General features: G+C 37.5%; 1 protein-coding gene across 1 annotated transcript in view; it reads left to right on the forward strand.

Moving 5' to 3' along the window:
• The window catches only part of Cntnap2 (contactin associated protein 2), a 1917858-nt gene that overhangs the window by 1590785 nt on the left and 308726 nt on the right, over positions 1-18347 (forward strand). The window lies entirely within an intron of this gene.

Below are 18347 nucleotides of genomic sequence, written 5' to 3' on the forward strand. Positions count from 1 at the left end.
GCCTGAACTGCATAGCAAGTCCCTGTCTCAAAGAGACAAAAAAAAATATGCAACTTAAAGCAAACTCTTAATCTCACAGGCTAATGTCTTGATTAACAGTTACATAATTCACCCATAATCATTCAATACATTAGCTACAGAATCAAGTTTAGAATGCAGATTCGTAATGTCCAATTGGGTGGTATCTGTAACTGCATAGAATGAATGGAAATGTCTGATTATAAGGATCCCAGTATTGCACCCTATAAATACGTAGACCACATAGAGCTAGTTTTGTAAGTTTGTGGGATATAAATTTGACCTATTTAATATCAAATCACCAAAAATTCTGACCACTCTTTCTTCCCAATTTATGAGATAATATGTAAGTTTCTAAAGATTTATCCCAGGAAATCTAAATTGACACTTTCTTTTTCTCCTGATTAATTTTCCTACAGTTTATCATCCAGTATTACATACAGATCAGTATTTTCAAAGATAAATAGTGCGGCAGTCAGAGACTTGACATTACTAAGGCCTTATCTTGTATTTGGGAAGCAGAAGCCACTTACATCTTACCCTCTTCCTCCATCATCCCATACTGCACTGCAGTCCACCCACATGGCATCTTCGGGGTGTCCAACACATGCAAAGGATCGTCCCTATGCCTTCCGATCTAGTGTGGTCGAAGGAACTAATAAGGAAGATGCTTGTCTGTATGTGCAATCTCTGGCTTCTCCTCTGCTGAGTCCCAATCATGCAGGTCCCTGCTGTAGATGTCTGTGAGGTTGGGAGAGCTGTAACAGCGGCAGAGCTGAGTCCACAGTGAAGCATGTTTATAGTCAGAGATGATCATACTTCTTTGGACTGCTAATTTTATGTGTCAACTTGATTGGATCAGAAAGTGCTTAGATACTTGGCCAAACAATATTCTGAGTGTGTCCAAGGGGTTGTGGGTAGATGAGATGAGCACTTGAATTGGTAGACTGGTAAGGCAGATGGTTCTCCATCATGTGGTAGGCTCCATCCAGGCAACTGAAGACATGAAGAGAACACTGATGCTGAGTAAAAGAGGACACAACCCAGTTGAATACTTGAGCTGGCAGACATTGATCCATTTCCACTCCATAGGCTCCCCTTAGGACTTGAACCTATCAACCTTCGAACTGGAGCTATATATCAGTGTTCTTGGGTTCCCAGCTCGCTACCTGCAAATGTGGAAATTTTCAGCCTCCATTGGCCATGACCAATTCATTTAAAATAAATACACACATGTGTGTACACATAGTTCTCTGGAGAACAAACACTGGTACTCTCTCTTGGATGAGAAATAGATCTGAATTACAGCAGAGTCCTAATTACCTAACAGTAGTGCCAAACCCAAAACTCTGAGATTCCATGTTTGGGAGATGAATGATCAGGATTCCTAAGAGATTTCAAGGAATATGCTGTTTCTCTCTAGAATAGCTCAGCATAGTCCTATGTAAAGAGAAGATAATGGAATTTCCTTTTCCTTCTAATATCCGGTGGAGGAGGCTTATGTCTAGAAATTTCTTCCATGCAATACCATTAGTAGAAGTGGGTGAAAACCTCTCTCCTCTCTGTTCCTCCAGGTTCACTACTCCAGAAGCCTCCTCCAAACCCGGGTAACCCACTAAAATGTCTGACTTTGATCAGAGGACTTATTTTATTCTCCTAGGGCGATTTGCCATTCTTTGTTCTTTCATTCTGGTTCAGAATTAAGATAATTGGAAGTCATTGTGTAAGAACCAATAGTTAGAGATGATTGTCTGGCTCAAAGGTGAGAAGATTCTGTGTCTCACCTTTCTGTGAACCAACTTTTCTTCCAAAACATCTTGCATGGACTCTATCATCTGCACTTCCTTGTAGCCTGCCGACTGAAATCTTTATGGGCCAACTTGTCATTTCTCTGGGCTTGTGATAAATTTTAATAGGTCAGTGATCTAAAATGAGCACAATTATCATTCAGTTCACCAAACGCTAAGTCTATCTACAAACTCTTGTAAAATCCATATTGAAATACAGATACAATTTTACAGACTTGAAAATGGTAATGGAGAAAAAGTAAAATACAAATTAGTCTGTTCTCATAGACCCAAAGAATTATCACTCACATATTTAGTAATTCAGTCATAGCATTCTCCTGTCAACTGCTTCCTATTAGCCAATAAATACAGTCCAAGTCTTAGAACATGACCTTCCATTCGGTTACCATCTGACCCCTCAATCTGTCCATCCGACCCCATCACTTGCTCTTGTTTTACTTCAACCCAAATGCTAATCACTCCAGAATCAGGACTCCTTTGAACACTGTATGAATTTCATGCTTCTGTTCTGCTAGGCCCCTGCCATTGAAGATTGTCTGATCCTTCAGGACTCAGTTAAGTACCAGGAACCCTTCTTTCTTTAGTAGGCTTCTTTGCCTCTTCCCACCCCACTCCACACCATTACCGCCTCTTCACTGAAGTTACCAGAGCACCTTAATCAAACTGTCATTAGAACATTTCTGCACTGTTGTGCTTTCTTTGGTGTGTCTACCTCCCTCCCCAAAATGATAGGAATGAAGGATCATTCCACAATAGCCCAGAGTCCTAAGTTTTTATCCTATTCATCCACATACTTGATACCCATTAAATGTCTCTTGAATTGGACTTATACAAAAACTTAAGAGTATTTTTCATGATTTTAGTTTATGTGCCTAGTAATCTGATTAACCAGGAGGCATAAATATCTATAACTGAGTTATACAACAAATAAGACAGCTACACTAGTCACGTTCTCCAGAAAGCTAAAACCAATATGATGGATGGATGGATGGATGGATGGATGGATGGATGGAAGGATGGATAAGAGAGAATTTATTAGAGGAATTGGCTTGCCAAAGCTGAAGACCAGAGAAACAAAAGAGCCTCTGATACATGTTCCAGGGACCAAAAAAATGAGAGAGTTTTGAGTCCCTGATGTCCAAAAGCACGAGAAGAATGGTGTATGCTCCAGCAGTGAAAAAAAATTTCACTTTTCTTTTGCCCTTTCATGCTGTCTAGGTTCCCAGTGGATTTGGTGGTACTCACCCACATTAGGAAGATATTTCCCCCTAATTCCACAAACTCACTGCCAATGTCCTCTGGAAACACCCTCACAGAAACACCCAGCATTAATGCTTTATGCTCCCTATTCCTAACCCAGACAAGTAGACAAGTAGGACAGATCATCACAGACATTGAGCACCAAAGCATGATTGGTTGTTTGTGTTAAGGTTTTGTGGCCACCTGATGGCCCAGCTGAGACTCATCTCTGGGCTTTCCCATCCCCATGTATCATCGTCAAACAACATCCAACAGAAAGTGGGGACATGATAAAGAGTTCTAGATGCTTGGGAGCCAATTTTTTGGAACGCTTTTTGCAATTCAATCAAATTTCATACACATATGGCTTCCAATGGTCACAAGCAAGAATTGTTAACCCTCTACTTTCCCTCCTCTAGAAGAGTCCCAGAGATGATAAAGCAACAGGACAGAAGCTGAAAGATCACTTCCTTTTCGGACATGTTATCTCCCAGACCACTTCAAAACATTTTCACTCTAGTGGCTGCCTCCTGCATTACTAAACAGAGACTTTATTAGGAAGGATTTTTTTGTTCTTTCCACTAAAGCAGCTTTGTTCCTTGGGCATAAACAAAACTCTCGCTTCTCTCTAAATTGGCCAGAGAGCCAATTCTATGTAAATAAGGACTTCTTAGCTTTGGCTTTGGATGCTGTCTCCTTCTCTTGGGGTTTTTCACCTACTTAAAATTCACTTGTTGCTATTTAAATTCACATGTAGCTTTTGGCAAATGTCTGAATTTCTAAAATGAAATTATGTGGCCAAAATAAGCTTAAGAGAAAAAAAATAAGTCAAGTAAATTGAATATTTTCCAAAATCAGCAAGAGCATTAAAATGATAATGGTTTAACTCTCTGAATAAACTTTTGAAAATGAAGAATAGATGCTCAAGGTAAGCACAACAATGGAGATGCTTGCCTCTTAAGCCTTCAATAAAAAGTCAACACAATCCCAGATGCAACTCCATTGTATGTCAAGTCCATTCCAGGATCCACTGGGCTACTTTAGCACCACAGCTCTGAAATACATCCCTAGCACTGGTATTTCTCCACATCCCAGGTAATTCTAACATATGGCTAGGATTCAGGAATTCTCATGATCAAAATTCAGAACCTGTTCTAACAGGTGATGACCACAAGCTTGTCTTTTCCACAAGTCCTACCCACATTCCAGCCCTTCCCTAAAATAGATCATGTGTGCGTGCACCTCAGCTGCACTACCCCAGATTTCATTCATCTGTATATTCATTTAATCAATGAGTTGCACTTTGTTCAAGGAAACATGACCATAAGTGCAAACAGGAATATGTTCCTGACTCCAAGAAGCTCTCTGTCTTGGTGAGTATAGAGTTTCTATATGAGATCAAGCCCAAGGCAGAGGAGACAAGAGAACTTTTTATGAGGGAATTTCTGACTTGCACATGGTTCTGATATTTCTTTCTACTGCAACTAGGTACCAGATTAGCTCATGTAATATATGTGGGAAGGAGACAAGAATTGGAAGCATTCCTAATGGTTTAAGATAACTTTACGTCTTCTGCTCCCAATTGCCACCCTGGTTTCTGCTGATAGCTTACAGATGTACAACATAAATGGCTAAAACTAATTCCTAAATAAACAAAGCTACCCTGAGAGCTTACCATGACTGCAGCCCTGTCAGCCTACCTCAATACCTATCAGAAAATGAAATTGACCTCACTGGGGTAGTTATCTTTGAGTTGGAAGGAACATTCCAACTAGAAGTAATTTAAGCAATTACCATGCTTTCAATAACCCCTTCACAGTTTTAGGCAAATGAACGTGGCCCTTTGTTAAAGGATGTCTTACAGAAAATGGTTTCACTGAAAATAAGAAACACCTGGTGCAGCATGACATCAAGCCCATACACACCATGGGAGGACTGACCCTATATGCATAGAGATATGGCAAGTTAGGGCGTAACACTGAGCTTTGATAGAGCACCAACTACAAAAGCATCAGCATCAATGGTAAACCACAAACTTGGAGCCCATTTGAAGTAGAGGAAAAGCAAGGAGAACCAATAAACATGGCATCTAAACCCTGGATTAATCTAGGAGTCCCATTTGCTGCTGCTATGGAAAATATAGGAAGGTTAAAATATCTTTTCCTAAAATGTAATATTCTCTCCAGTGGGAACTGTCTTCTTTCTTTCATGAGATGTTAATTCTACAAAGTCGATGCAAATGAACCTAGATTATGAGCAACTCAGAGAACCACCTAAGTTAGGGGAGGAATATCATTAGAATAATTACAGACAATTCCTTGTTAATTATGTCTACGTTAAACTGTCACACTTTAATGTCCAGGACTCCACTGAGAACCCACTGTGACCAGGTAATAGGATAAATGGCAAAGCTAAAAATGTAGAATGAGACACAACTCCTGTTAAATACGTACAGTGCAAATTATGAGAAAAACTCTGGAATGTGACTCGGGAAGCCCTTTGGTCCAGACATTCTGGAGCAAGCTGGAGTCCATCGTGCATTTAGAAATGTGTTCACACTGCAAGCCGTTCCCAAACCCAGGGCTGCTGTCTGTGCCCAAAGCTGGGAATATTGAAAAATCAGCTCCAATACAAACTGCCAAGAGACCCCCACAGCTGCTGCCTCTAATGTTGCCTGACTTTTATGTTTGTGGTTTTTTTTTAATTGTAGCCAAAAAAGTTATCTGCACAACACAAATTTTACCATCCACACCATTTTTAAGTATTTTTATAGTTCAATCATGTTAAGCACAGTCATTCTGGTGTTCAGGTGATCTCTACAACTCTAGTCTTGCAAAACTGGAATTCTATACTCCTTAAGCAGCAAACACGGTTATGAAGAATCTGAAGCAGCCAAATCCAGACACAGGAAGTAGAATAGTGGGGCCACCAGAAGAAGAAAGGAGGTTTTGCTTAATGTTTTTAAAGCTTCTCCTCCCTTTGGCTTCCGGTTCCATGCAGGTTGACGTTTAAGCCACTTTCCGCTGCTCTGGAAGACTGGTTCAGCTCTGGTCTGCAAGTGTTTTCTGCCTCCATCCAGCTTCTCACCCAGACCCACCCACTGCTTGCATTTTTCCTCTTTATGCCATGCTCACTTGTAACTGTTCAGACAAATCTAGTGTTTCCTCTTTTAACAGGCCGAGGCTACTCTGCCTCGTGGATATTCATCATCCATGCCTCGCTAGCTGGCTCGTGTCTTATTCTGGGCTGATTATGATTCGCTTTCTCCCTCTGAGCATCCTCAGTATGACTGTATAATTGCTATAGTCACTATGTTTTGAAAAAATGCTTAAACTCACCCCCCTTTACATTCCAGGATGCAGAAAGCAACAAAGGAATTTAAACTAAGCATGGTTTCAGAAATGTCTTTCCCTATCCAATACGTGAGAGCTCTGGTCTCTGGCATATTACTACCCATCTATCACACAAATGTTCTATAAAGTATTAAAGAGAAGTATGCACAAATTGAAATGCTCTCTAGATAATTCTAAATATCAGTGTTGAGGCAGGGTTTTACCTGCTGAAAGCATCTATTTATGGTTTGACACTCAGACTCTGACATTTTGACATGATGCATATTCCATCAGCCTGATACACTGTCACCTCCCAGTGGGTCTCAGTGTCACCAACTTAGAATTAAACACATTGCTCAGCCACATTACAGCACTTGCAAAGCACATAAAGGCTGTTTGACAATAACCCCCAGGAAGACAAATAATCAGCACACCTCCAATTTCCTTATTATTAACCATTATAAAATCATGTGCTGTGAAAAATGTGCATAACAAAAGTATCCATTTTTACAAGACTTCCCAAGGAGTCAATATATATGCTTGACACAAGAAACCCACTGGGACCTCCCCATTTTCCTTTGTGTCTTCTTTTCACTAGGACCAACTCCTTACATTGCACTGACGTTTACATGTCACGGGAAGGCGTTGATTACTGAGTTATGGAAAAATGATTGTTTACTGCCTTAATTACCAAGGGATGCCTCACAAAGTAAAAGGAAAAAACTTTTTTCGTTGTTGTTGTGGTTGTGGTGGTGGTGGTGGTGCTCTGTACTTGGTTTGGTTTTTTGGAGGTCGCATGGGGGTTGCTTTGTAATTAAAGGACTTCTTTTAACTTGAACATTATCTACTCTTCTCCTTGGTTTTCTCTTTCCTCCTGTTTAATTGCTGGCTAGCATATAAATAGACACATAAACCTGTACCAGAAAGGGCTTGGGAATAATCCTTAGTGTTTTTGTTTTCTTTTGGTTTGCTTCATGTCCCCATGCTGCTGAGATCACCATGCTAATTATTCTTTCGTTTCCTGAAGAATCCTACATGACCTTTCTTCCCCAGTATCCTTCTGACTAATCCCAATATTTATTTTGGAGTCCCAGTGATCTCCTTAATATTTTCACAACCGCTTTCACATCTTAATCTAATTTTCCTGTACCTGGCCTTGGTATCTCCAAGAGGCATATGTAACTATTCAGCGGCATATTTGACTTTGGAATGCATGACGTATTTCTCGTATCCCATGAGGCTACACCATTTCACTTGAGCATACAATAGATATGAAAATGAAACAGTAAATTTGCGTTGAAAAGTCAAAATCAACCAACCCACACACACAAAATATAAAGAGATGCACGTTAAAATGGTAAGAGCACAAGCTTTAACCCATGTGGAACCAAAATTCAAATCCAAGTCAGCCGTCTACAAATTATGATTATTATATAATCATAATTTTTTTCATGTTTTTTTCGTGTTTTTTTTCATGTCCCTTCAGGTCTGTCTCTTCATGGAGTGTCTGTTATTTCTTTCCCTGATATGAGTGGGCAGGGGACCATGAATATTCATAGCACACTTTTCTTTATTTCCTATTTTATTTAAGAGAAAAAAAAACAGAAAAGGGTAGAAATAACACATAATTTCAAAAAAAAATAAACAGTAAGAAATCACTAGTTGATAAATTATATATTGTCCTCTTAGAAATAGTTGTTCAGGTTACAAAGGTAAAGCATACAAAGTGGACATTCAAACAGCAAGACTGGAAACAGTTCTGTTATACAATCTAACAAAAACCTAGTAATATGGTGATCAATTCTACACACTTAAAAACATATATGCAATTATATCCTTTAGAGCACTTTCTTTTCCTCTCTTTTTTACAATAGCAATTATACATTTTGGGTTTTATGACTCCTACAGTTTTTACACTATTAATTTTACATTTTTACACTAGAGGCACATTGTGATATTATTATTAGAGATACAATGTGATATTTATAAATATGATTCTTATTTATTTCACTAATGAGGATAGTCTCAAGTTGTCTCCATTTATCTATAAAGGCCTCGAGATCATCCTTTTTTATAGCTGAGTAATATTCCACTGTATAAAAATACCACATCTTTTTCATCTACTCTGCGGTTGATGGGCATGTTGGTTGTTTCCAAGATTTAGCTATTACAAATTGTGCTGATATGAACATGGGTGCACATATATCACTGTGATATGACATTTTCAATTTTTCTGGGAAAATACCTGGGAGGGGAATAGCTAGATTGAATGGAACTTCCAATCCTAGTTTTTTAGGAATCTCCCTACTGAATTCCACAGTGGCTGCACCAGTCTACACTCCCACCAACAGTGGAGCAGTATTCCTTTTTTCCCCAGCAGCCTCGCCAATATTTGTTATCAGTTGATTTCTTGATGGCAGCCATTCTTTCCAGAGTGAGATGAAATCTCAATGCTGTTTTAATTCACATTTCTTGAATGACCAGTGATGGTGAACATTTCTTCATTTATTTATTTGCCATTTGTATATCTTCATCTGACAACTGTGTGTTCATCTCAGATGCCCATTCCTGGAGAGGCTCTTTGAATTTAGGAGCTTGATGTTTTTCAGTTCTTTATATGTTCTTGATATAAGTCCTTTGTCTAAGGGGTTGCTGGCTGAAATTCTTTTCCAGTCTATTGATTTTCTTTTCACTCTGTTGGTGATTTCTTTTGAAGTGCAGAAACTTTTCAATAATATAAGATCTCAGTTGTTGATTCTTGGAAGTGTTTCCTGTGCAGTTTGCATTTTGTTCATGAATTCTCTGCCTACCCCTATGTCTCTAAGACATCTGCCTACCTTGTCTTCCAGTAGATTTAGTGTTTCTGTTTTAATATTTAGGGCTTTGATCCATTTAGACTTTAGTTTTGTGCATGGTGGTATGCATGGATCTAGTTTCAGTCTTTGGCATGTGGAGAGCCAATTTTTCCAACACCATTTAAAATAAAGAGGGTATCCTTCTTCTAGTAAACATGTTTAGCCCCTTTGTCAAATATCAGGTGACTGAGTGTCTTTGTAGTTGTGCTTGCATCTTCTAATCTGTTCCATTGATCCTCTGGTCTATTTCTTTGCCAGTACCATGCTGATTTTATCACTGTGGCTTTGTAGTATAGTTTCACATCAAGAATTGAGTTGCTTCCTGCCTTGCCTTTGTTGCCCAGAATTCCCCTTGCTATTCTAGATCTCTTCTGTTTCCAAATGAATTTTAAGATTGTTTTCTCTAGATCTGTAAGGTATGTTAATGGTACTTTGATTGAGATTATATTAAAGCTGTATAATAGTTTTAGAAGTATAGCCATTTTCACAATGTTGGTTCTTCCTAGCCAAGAGCAAGGAATATCCTTCCAGTTTCTAATATCTTCTTCAATCTCTTTGTTAGCATATAATTTTCAGCACATAGGTCATTTACATTCTTAGTTAGGTTGATTCCTAAGTATTTAATTTACTTTTTTTAGATGCTATTTTGAAGAGCAATATTTCCATAATTTCTCACTCGGTGAGTTTTTTGTTTGTGTGCAGGAATGCTATTGATTTTTGAGTGTTGACTTTGTATCCAGCTACACTGCTGAATTTGTTTATTACTTCTAGTAGTCTTTTAGTGGAGTTTTTGGGGTCTTCTATATAGAGTATCATATCATCTGCGAATAATGATAATTTAACTTCTTCTTTTCCTATCTTTATTCCTTTTATTTCTCTCTTATCTGATTGCCCTGGCTAGTGTTTTCAGAACTACACTGAATAGGAGTGGTGATAGTGAACATCCTTGTCTTGTTCCTGATTTTAAAGTGAAAGCTTTCAGTTTTTATCCATTTTGTACAGTGTTGGCTATTGGTTTGTCATAGACGCCCTTTATAAGATTGAGGTAGACACCGTGTATTCCGAGTTTCTGAAGAATTTTTATCATGAACATGTGTTGGACTTTATCAAAAGCTTTTTTTGCATCTATTGAGATGACCATGAGGTTTTTGCTTTTGGTTCTGTTAATGTGGTGTATTACATTTATTGATTTGCATATGTTAAGCCATCCCTGCATTCCTGGAATGAATCCCATTTGGTTGTGATGTTTAATCTTCTTGATGATTGGCTGTATTCTATTTGCCAGCATTTTATTGAGAATCTTTGCATCAGTGTTCATTAGTGAGACTAGCCTATAGTTTTCCTTTTTGGTTGGGTCTTTCTCTGGTTTTGGTATGAGAGTAATACTTGCCTCCAGGAATGATTTAGGGAGATTGCTGCCTTTTCAATTTCATTGAGGAGTTTAAGGAGTATTGGCATCAAATCTTCTCTAAATTTCTTATAGAATTCAGACATGAATCCATCAGGACCTGAGCTTTTCTTTTTTGGTAAGTTTTTAATTACATTTTCAATTTCAATAGCTGATACTGGGTTATTCAAAATTGCTATATCTTCTTGGTTGAGCTTTGGTAGTTCATATATTTCTAGAAATCTGTCCATTTCCTTTGTGTTTTCCACTCTATGTGAGCAGAGATTTTCAAAGTAGGTATTCATGATCTTTTGAATTTCCATGGGATCTGTAGTAATTTCCCCCTTTTCACTTCTTGTGTGAATTTGGGTTTTTTTCTTTCTTTTTCTTTATAAGGTTAGCTAGAAGTTTGTCAATTTTGTTGATTGTGTCAAAATCCCAGCTTTTTGATTTATTAATTCTTTGTATTTTTTTTACTTTCAATTACATTTATTTCTGCTCTAATCTTTACAATTTCCTCTCTCCTATGAGCTTTGGGTTTAACCTGCTCTTCTTTTTCTAGAAGCTTGAGATGAAGCATTAGGTTGTTTATTTGTGCTCGTTCTGCTTTCTTGATATGACAATTTACTGCTATATGTTTCCCTCTTAAGACCGCTTTCACTGCATCCCACAGATTACAGTATGTTGTTTCCACATTTTCATTGTATTGTAGGTATGGCTTTATTTCTTCTTTAATTTCATCTGTAGCCCACTGGTTGTTCAAAAGGTTGTTATTTAATTTCCAGGTATTTATGCAGGCTTTGCAATTTATTTGCCATTAATTTCCAGTTTCAGTGTGCCATGGCACACTTTCCACAGGACCCTTATTTATCACGTAGACAGACTGTTGTCCAATATCTGACCCATGACCTGATGTTTCCCATAGGAACACGTTGTTATAGTTTGCAGTAATCTAAAGTTGTGTCCTCAGAATCCAAACTTGAAACCCTAATCGCTAAGATGGCCATATTAGGAAGTGAGGTCTTTGGGATGCAATTAGGTCATCAGAACCCTCAGAAATGGGATTAGTGCTCTTCCAAAGGCCTAATGCACCTTGTTTCCTGCCTTACACATGAGGACACTCCTAGAAGGCATCATTCAGGAGGCAGAGCCTGAGTTCAGAGCAGACATCAAATCTGCTGGTGCCCTGATCAAATATTTTGAGCTCCAAAACTGAGCAATACTGTTTCATCATTTATGAATTATGTAGTCTAACATAATCAGTGTGATCAGAAAATACAGTGCATGTTTAATTTTTTACTAGAGCAAAAGATAAGTTGCCATTGATTTCCCTCAAAATGCTGCCCCTCACTTTGAGCATTCTCATCCCACCATTCTTAACACTTTATGGAGAAGCTCTAGAAGTTGTCTCTTGTGAGTGTCTTTGATTGTGCTGTCATGGCTGCCTTGAGGTCCTGAATTGGTACAAAACGCTTTACCTCCCTGGATCATTTTGACTTTGGGAAAGAGTCAGAAGAAGCACAGTGCCAAATCTTGTGAATAAAATAAACAAGGACCCGCTCCAATACTTTAATGTGGCAGAAATTGAAGTGAAGGTAATCTGTAAACTGCTTCAGAAAATGGCAAGAATGATGGGATAAATACGTTCCAGTAAGACAAAGTATTTTGAGGAGAATTAATGGCATATATGGTTTACCATAATTTTTTTAAAATTTTGACTCTTCACTGTAGTTTTCATTGTACCTGTGTTTTCATTAGCAGCCCAAAGACATGGCTTGTGTTTGAGTGTATTCCCACCAAGACAGCTACCTCTACAAGAGGTCCGGCCAGGAAGAGAATCACATCCTGATGTGGATCAGGGAAGACATAGTAAGATACACAACAAAGTGCACCTAAAATAGAAGTAGTGGGTGGTCTACTGGTCCCAGAGAGACAAGAGCAGCATACCTCCCAGGGCCAGTGGAAAGGAGCGCAGTCTGGGAGGTTGCTGCATGATAAGAATGTGCAGAGCAAAGAGAGGCAAGGCATGCAGGGACTTAAGCCTTTATTACGGTCCTGCACTCCACTCCAACTGGTTTCTGGAGGGAGTTCTAACAGGTGCATGGAGAGCAGGCGGGGACCAGTTCCAAGAGTCACTGTGTGACTGTGGTGCATCTATGCAGACTGTGCAAAGTGCAGGGGTCTAGAGAGCAAGTCAGGCAGGTTACATCTAGCCTTCCCACAAGAAAGCAGTCACTAGGAGATGGTGGCATAATGCAGACATCTGGCTTGCACACCTCAAGGATGTGGGCAAGGTGGAGACCTGGAACCATGTCTAGGGGAAGCTGATCCCTTGTCCTGGTTTGGCAAGTCAACTTTCTTGATGCCAAAGCAGCATTACATGTTAAGACTCACTGTACCCGAGACAGTGAAACTTAACTCCAGTTTCAAACAAATCTGAATAGTAGCTGTCTTACTTCAGGCCACCTAGTATAGCAAAAAACCAATGACTAAACCACAGAAAATTGTTCTTTTGGAGTTGCAGTCTGAGAGGGTGAGCCTGGCTGGGGCAGAGGGTCCTGTCGCCTGGATTTCACACTGCTGACTCTTGATCGTATCCTCCCACAGCAGGAAGAAACAGAGAAAGTTCTCTTAATCTAAAAGAAAAGCAATCATCCAACTTATAAAAGTTCTATCCCATGACCTAATTATCTCCCAAAATTCCCATCTGCTAATACCATCACATTAGGGGTTAGGATTGTTGCATAGATTATGGGGACACAAACATGCACACCTGTCTGGAAATCTACCTAGGAATTAAAAGAGATGAAGTTGGTGGAGAATTCTAACTTCCATCTCACTATGCCTGGAAAGACTCTTCAGAAGAGTTAATTTCCTACTTAAAGACAAGCAATAACTGTAATTACTCCATAAGAATAATATTCATTATATGATTATATATATATTCAAAACATTAACAAAGATACTGAAATATAAGAATGCATCAAAATTGTCATGAGTACTCTTTATTGGATCCTTATCATATGCATTATCTTATTTAACCTGCACACCCCTCCCTGCCCATTCAGTACTGTGATCAGACCTGACTAATAGACAAGGAAGCTCAAGGCATAGAAACATGCAACCAGCAAGTGAAAGATACAAAAGCCCATGAAAATCCAACCATTGCACTATATTATATCATGAATTGTCAGAAAAAAACATGGGAAAAGTTATCATACTCATTCTCACATAAAAATAGTATAATAAATTTCCAAAAGCCCTAAAGAATTAATAACTGGTAAATTCCTATTTAATATTAGGTTGCCATCACACCTTGTTAATTTTGAGGCCACTAAGAAAGTAAACTTTGTCCTCTGGAAATCAAAGTTCTTACTTGCACTGTAAGTTCCCTTCGTTCTGTACCTAGTAAGACATCACCACAGAGTAACATAACTGACTTTCATGGGTACGCCAGTTGACTCACACAGAAAGAACACATTTCTATGGACAATATAAAGGATCTATAGTTTGTAAATTCCACTTCATAAAAATGTTAGTTAAGCCCTTCATTGAGAATATCCAATGCTATTTTATCAGAATTAATTTGGAACTTGCACATATATCCTGCGTTTTTCTTAGATGTTTTCAATGGAAAGGGACCAGATGAGATGTACTTTCTCACACTGAGAAGCTCAGAAAGACCAAGGGAACTGTGAAATAAGTGCCTAAGTATTAAGTAAGTTGAGTAAAGTTGAATCGTATAATTCTAAACATCCTTTCTTTAGATAGCTCAGATGAAAATGTCATTGTAGATTGGCATGATCTTTGATGACACCAAAGAAGACACAGGACTTAATTGGGAGAGAGAAACATCAGGTACAAATTCATGAGACAGTAAGGAAATGGCCCCAAATGAACAAAAAGTGTCTTGAAGAAAGTGTCCAAAAGTGGAACAACAAAAAAGCACATAAAAAGACACTCAATAGGCCGCAAAAAACACTCATGTCCAGCATTGGCTAAACAGGAAGCCAGTGTGTCACTTTGGTTCACCTCAGCTGGGAACATGTGTAACAGGTGACTCAAATTTTTGACAATTCTACACATGTCCTCCAGTGTCCATGAAATCACTCAGGGTATTGATTGGTGGATTAGAAATCAATTTTACCAAGTAGATTAATTTATAACCATGGACTCCAGAAATAATGGACACCAGTCATATCTCCTTTTAAAGAAAAATAAAAGAGCCAAATCAATTTGGTGTGTGTGGCAACTGACGACAGAGCACCTACTGTGAGCTGGGCACCCTCTTTAATAATTTATTGGTCAGGGATGTGGGCAGCTCCAGAGCCTGAGCATGCCAAGCAGCTGCCTTCTAATCATTCAGCCTTTGAAAGCTTCTGTTCTAGAACAGCTATATCATTTATAAATGTTCAGTTAAAAATGGAAATCCCTCTTCCCTATCAATACAACCTTCCTCCTTTCTCCCTGTAGTGAGGGTTTGGAGATGGTACTTCTTTGATATTTTCTCATGGAATTCAGTCCAACAGCATAGAGATTGAGTCAAGGTCAGTGTCAGCCCAAGTAGGTAATGCATGGAACTGAGGCAACTGGATGGAGTTTCTCTTCCTGAAGACTTCTGGGCTCTCTGGAATCAAGAAATATGGAAGCCAATCTAAAAGGTAGAAGTAGAATCTGAGTGGATCACCCAAAACAAGCAAATGTTCTGAGATCTGAAACAGAAAGTATGGTGGATGCATGTAGCTTGAGAATCAAGAACCAGGAGCAGAATGTGACCTAATAGAAATATAATCTCAAAACCTTGCCCACTGCCCAGAGCTAGATTTGCAGCCCAAGGCTGTCATAGTAAGAGCCTTCGGCGAATACTACTTCAGAGGGCAGGGCTTCAGATGTAAATTTCACTGTATACTTTTTAGAGGAGAATTATAAAGTATCACTACAGTAACAGCTACAAAAAAAAAAAAAACATGTCTCAGGAAATAATAACATGGTCATGTGATGAAGCCAGTGTCACATTTTTCACCTTCTGAATTTTAAGACTGAGTCATTTATGGTCTTTTATAGATCTTTAGAAGGGAAAAATTATTACAGAGCCTCAATGGTGACCTAAATACCTTAATGAATCCCAGTTAAATCTGCACCAAATAACTTCAGACATAAAGTTCTCGAGTTAACAGATGTATAAGATTTTTTTTTTATTTAGGATACATAAATTTGGATATAAGGAAAATTACAACAGCAAGAAAATTAAAACTCTTAGTAGATATTTAATGAGACAGATCACATACCAGCAAAATTAATACTGCTTTCAATTACAACTATTACAACTCAACTTACTTTGGATTTATTTTGTCAATACTACGTAGTTAGGTGTTTGTGAAAACTCAATTTTGCCACTACTTTCTTCTAATCAAACTATTTCCAGGCCTTCACCCTGAGAGTTGTTTGCTTTTGCTTGTGTCAAACGTCATTTTTATATTAAATTGGCCTATGCTCTTTTCTTAATAGGTGACCAAAATTAAAGTAGTAACATTTGGCACAAATCAAAATAAAAAGGAGAGCGTTTGTGTGCAGGCGGAACTTGGTTGTTCTGTAGCTTTGCAGATGGTTTGGTTTGGGGTGTCTGGGATTTTTTTCCTTTCTTCCTTCAGGCTTCCCTTCCTTCACTGCTTTCTTTCTTACTTTTGAAAAAGACTGTTAATGAAGTGAAAGCACACGGTTGCACCAGATGATGAGTTACACAGAAATACGACACTGTCCTGATCTAAAAAGTGTTCCAGTAGGACAGACCAGAAAGAAGCATCAGGGGAGCTGTCTGGAAAACCAAAATACAGCGCACATAAAATAGACACATTAATGCAATTCAGATTAGTTGGTTGGGAGGAGACAAATCGTGCTAAGAAAATTCCACGACTACTATTTTAAAAAATAGTTTTACTTCACATTAGATGCTAAAACAAATTGCAAGAAATTAAGAAGTTCAGTGTTCTAAGAGGAACATGAATAGAAAAGCAAAATTAAACACAGCTGAGTACTTTTCTGATCTCTAAATGAAAAGGCTTCTTAAGCGCAAAGTCAAAAGAAACATAATAGATACTGAAAATGTTTGTGAGGATAAAAGGTAGCCATTAAACTAGAAAGATATTTGAGATATTGACATAAAATGTGTACATGTAAGATAGTTTTTAAAACTTGTAAAATTAAATAAGTGTAAAAGGTAATAAACAACCGAATTGCAAAGAAGTTCTAGAACTGTTCAGTAAATGTATAAAAGTGTGTTAGCCCTTTCCAATCAAAGAAATGCAAGGAAAAATAATAATACATTATTGTATTTTATTTCATTTACTAAACAAAGAGTGATGCACATTTTCATTTTCAGCTTTGCAGGACAAAGCATCTTTAAATATTTGTAGTTCTCCTATAAGAATTTTCTCTTTAGATCACAGGCAATCCTTTTTATGGATTGTACATTCCAAAATTATTTTATCTCACAGTTAGAAATATAAATTAATCATTATATATCCCCCCTAAAAAAGAGTAATAATTAAATATATTAAGCATAGCCATATACAAGATATCCCCTAAAAACATTTTCGAAGACAGTCAACTTGGAAACATGATAAAAGGATCATTTTAAGAAGAAATCATAAAAACTAGTAAAATATTATGACAATATTATGAATATGTATTTCTACATGTATTTACACAAAGCTGAAAATAAATATATAAATATAAACACTATATGGTATGTAAGTATAGTTTAACAAATAAACTATAGGTAGAAACATAGAAAACTTTAATAAATTATTTCTAATCAATGAATTTATAAGAACTTTATATTTTCCTTCTCTGTGATTTTCTATGAATCTCAAATATCACACAATATTCATAAGCTTTTCCAAATGTGGACACCAACTACCTCTTTATCTTTTTAATTCAGCAAATTTAAATTACTCAAGATGACTACACTGAATAGTTAACATTCTATATACTGACAGTTGTAAATTATAAATTTTAATTTTCCTCTCAGTCATACTGCATTATTTTAGGTATTGCCATATGCTATGCTACCACTATGTCTCTTACAAGCCAAAACTCCTTCCAATTTTGCAAAACCTTGAACTCCTTTTCTGGATTTTTGATTGTAGTATGATAAATAAATATTGTGACTGCGCTCATGTGCTTTGGCTAAAGATAGATGACAGAAGACAGAGCTGATTAAATGACCAATAAATAGAGGAGAAAATCTGAGGCATTTTTGCTTTCATTATTGTTTTTATTGCCATTATGGTTATGAATTATTTATAATATTACTATAAAGAATATTTGAAGTAACAGCTCAGATCTTGCTTCCAAAAGATGTGTTATTTGGTCTTTAATCACTTTAAATTTTATGATTACATGAGGATTAGAGAACAAAACATAATAAATTTTATGGGTTACCAAATAATGAGAACAGCTATGAATTTTCTTTGAAAATTCCTAAGGCAAGTATTTAGGAATGGAGAGCATTTCCTTCTGCTGCTTTGTTCTGTATCCTTGCTGTAGAGTCAATGGGGAAAACTAAGCCAGGATTCAGGAAGCCTGTTATTCTTCTGTAATTTCTCTCCTTATTAATTCTGGGACTATAGACATTTCTTTGAGGCACAGCTTCCTTTCCTATAAAATAAGAAGGAATCCAAGATATATACCTCTAAATAATCTGATT

This window comes from Cavia porcellus, unplaced genomic scaffold (genome assembly GCF_034190915.1).
Source record: "Cavia porcellus strain 051 isolate PalLab524CR breed Dunkin Hartley unplaced genomic scaffold, mCavPor4.1 scaffold_6, whole genome shotgun sequence".
NCBI lineage: Eukaryota > Metazoa > Chordata > Mammalia > Rodentia > Caviidae > Cavia > Cavia porcellus.